A 3,785-nucleotide genomic window follows, 5' to 3' on the forward strand; every position below is an offset into this window, starting at 1 on the left:
AATACTGCCTCAATTAAAGTATTTGGGAAGCTATAATGGAGTTATAAGGGAGTGGGGCCCCATCTGTCCATTCTGGAATGTTGACTAACTTGTGCAGGTCTGGTGCCAGTGGCCACCTATGATGTGTGTGGCAGCCATGTCTCATCCAGGAGACAGGGTTTCACTGCACCTCTCCTCATCCTCCTGCTCTGACATCCTTTCCACTCCATCTTCCAGAGTGTTCTCTGAACCTTGGTGCAGGGGGGAGTGATGCAGATGTCTCATACAGGGCAGAGCATTCAGCAGTCACTTCTCCTCAGCACTTTGGCCAGTTATAAGTCAATGTATTAACCACTGTATGCTAAAATATACATACTTCTCCAATCCAAATCGACAGTAGCACTGAGCTACAGGTGTTAACATAAATACTTAGATGGCAGTTTGACATGACCATTTAGCAAAACACCTACAGTAGGATCTGAAACTTTTATATTTTTTTCAAACCTTATTTTTAATGATGGTTCTTAAATGCTTTCACCTCCCTTTTAGCCCACCTCCCAGCATAGGTAGTGGAAAAGAAGGGATACAGGGGAAGTGGACATGTTTAGAAACTATTCTTCAGAGCAAATTCTGTGTTGTCAAGAAATCAGTAGGTCGGTTCACAGGAGTCTGCTAGAGGAACCAGCAAGAATGCCAGGAGAAGTTCTCAGCTGTGCCTCTCTCAGCTAAGCGAAGATCAGCAAAGACAGGAGACCAACAAGCATTGCAAAGCCAGCTCTGTAGCAAGCCAAGCTCAGCCATTGTTACTGGCCCCCAAGTCCTATTTACATCCCTTCAGACATCACGTTTCCTCCACAGGTCCTGCCTCAGCGTGTGCTTCTGTCTCAGCTGACATCACTCTGCCAATCAGCCTGAATCCACACACGTGGCAAGAAACAGCAGCACACCACCAAAAGCTTTTGGTGTATTTCTCTCTATAGAGTCCTGACAAATGGAGCTCATCTACACAACGTAAGGTGGACCAATACATGCATGTTGTTAGCGAAGAATCTTTCATCACGTGTCCTTTCACGTGCTTGCTTTAGCAGAACATTCTTTCACCTGTGTCTACTTCAGGGAACCATTCCTTTATGAGTCGGCCTTAGCCCTTCATCTGTGTCCACTATGAGACTATGTTCTTTCAAGAGTTTGCCCCAGCAAAATACCATTCGACACAACAAAGAACCCTTAACTTTCCACTTTAAGGGTTCCCCTGGCTATGGCCTCCAAAGCCACCAGTTCTTAGCCAGGTTTATAGTGTCAGACATGAATTCCCTCCTGTGGAACAGGCCTCAAATCTAATCAAGAGAGTGGTTGATTACCCCCATAACCTTCATGCCAACACGGCACCAATGGACACATCTTGCCTGGCAAGTAGGTATTGTAATATTCAGAGTCCAACATCTGTTAAGACTGCTACAGCATTTTCTCTGTCCAATCACATTAGGGCAGTAACAGGCCTGTGATTGGACAGGAACAGAGAGGTGGAGCTAGAGTTGGAGGAGAATAAAAGGTCAGAGGAGCAGGAAGAGAGGGAGTCATCATGGAAACAGATGATGAGGACCAGTCTGACTCCATGAAGTTGTACAACCAAGCAAAGGTTTTTACAAAATAGATTAATTGGGTTAGAATATTGTCTTTATTATTTGGTTCGGAAATTATTGTATTGGCATCTTGAAAATTATGATTTTTTTATTATATAAATCTGATTGGATATTAAGGCCTTAAGAGTCAAGCTTTACTTACTGGGTCTTAGGTGCTGATTAGATGAATGATTGTAGGGTTGTGTGGGGAGTTGCATGCAAGCGAGATGTTTTTAATAGCTGGGAGAGAATAATAAGAGCCCACCGGGATATGGCCCAGTGGGAAAGTGAGTTTGCAAGTGGATTCATTTTTTAAATTCCCGCAACAAGATGTTGAAATTTCTTGTCCCCCACCCCCAGCTGGCCAAGCAGTACCTTCCTGCACTGTACTATCATTGGAGAGAAAGGATTTTTTTTAACTTATTCTTTGAACTTTAAGATGTTTTAATCAAGTCCAACCAACTTCTACGTCCTCCCCATGATCAAGAATGAGTTGCTATATCACTAGATGCCTTCTTTCCACAGACCTGCCAATATAGGTAGACATGCTAGTCTTTGCCATCTCCACAGCAGATCCCACAAGACTTAGATATGTCCTATCTATCGAACAGTATATCTGCCTTTCAGGTTTGATAAGCGTGTGTCCTTAAGCCCTGAATACATAATATGGGTGAGCCCTGTGTTGGGTAGAAAAACTGTCCAAATTGATAAAAAAAAAAAACCTCTCCATGTCCTTTAAAAAAAATCACAGTCCACAGAGGGGAGAGACGCTACCTTGGAGTGCAAGGTTCATTTATTAGGGTTGGGTAAAGTGCTGAAAGTGCCAACCTGGAGAAAGAATTCTGTTAGTAGGTCTTATGACAGTCATTTCTGGGGAGGGTGCAGTCAGCTGGGCAATCTGGGAAGCTACAATGGAGCAGAGGCCATTCCATGTGAGAGACATGGAGGAGATCTGAGCACAGAAGAGCCAACATTCTCATATGAGGGGTGCAAAAGAAGAGTAGGAAACACGGGGCCAGAGAGAGCCAACCTGCACGCTCTTCTGAGCAGTTTAGATGGCAGTCTCCTGCTTCCTTAGCCTGTGGTCCTCTGGGTAATAATTATGCAGTGCATGATAAGAATCAACTTGCTTATAAACTGCCCCTGTAGCCCTGATCATCATACACAGCTGTTCAACATAAGAGCATTCACACTGGGCTCCTCCACCACGGGAACACTTGTGTACACATGTGTCTTCAAGCTCCCCTCCTCTCAGAGCTGCAGCTGTCTGCTGTCCCTGTTCCAATTCAGTGGTCACTACTGTCCTGACCCAGCCTCATCCTTACCACATGTCACTGGAGTCCAGTTTATTTGTCCTATAGGAAAACAACCAGCGAGGACAAAGTCATGTTCTTGGTCCCCTAAACTGAGTTCAGGGGCACCAATGTCTGATATGTAAAAGTCAGCCTTCGCCCTTAATCTTGAGACCTGAACCATCCACTCTCTTCTCTGTCTTCATTCTGGGTGTGGTTTTGTTCTGTGTAAGGTCTAGTTCTTCAACTGACTCTCCCACACAGGCCACTCCTGGTTAACAATCCACATCACCAACACTCTGAGTAATGAACTAGTTGTTGACTGTATCACCTTTTTGCTTTGTCTGTCACTATAAAATTGGTCTGCCATATTTCTACTTTTTGTTAGTGAGCATTAGAATAAATATGTGCAGGGATCATGCTAATCTTCTCTGTATCTTTCCAATTTTAGTATATGTGCTGCCATGCATCTAATACTAAGTGTTCTTTGATTGATCTAGTCAGTGTTTAATAAACACTTATGGAGTAGATAGACATATTGGCATGGGCTACAGGCACACTTTGTAACTGAGATCTCACCCTCATGCCAAGTTTATGCCTTCTACATCCTTATTCTTCTTGGCGATATCACCATCCCCTTCTCTTTATTGCTGACATTCTTTCATTATGGAATCCCATTCTGCCCAAACCCTCTCCTGTCCTCACCCACCTCCTCTCCTCCTTCCCATCCAACATGCCCAAGTGCATCTTCAGGATTCCCTGAGATGACTCCAGCAGAGTCCATGCTTCCTCTCTGACCAGTACTGGTGGTTTCTCCCATCTGCCATTAATGCAGTGACCGAAGGAAGGGCTAAAGTGAAATTCTTAGGGAAATGGATGGATCTGGAGAATA

General features: G+C 44.2%; 1 pseudogene; it reads right to left on the reverse strand.

Annotated features, from left to right (window-relative positions):
• Positions 1-3,299: 3,299 nt before the first annotated feature.
• LOC116072044 lies at positions 3,300-3,370 on the reverse strand (annotated as a pseudogene).
• Positions 3,371-3,785: the final 415 nt, after the last annotated feature.

This window comes from Mastomys coucha, unplaced genomic scaffold (assembly GCF_008632895.1).
Source record: "Mastomys coucha isolate ucsf_1 unplaced genomic scaffold, UCSF_Mcou_1 pScaffold1, whole genome shotgun sequence".
In the NCBI taxonomy this organism is placed as follows: Eukaryota; Metazoa; Chordata; class Mammalia; order Rodentia; family Muridae; genus Mastomys; species Mastomys coucha.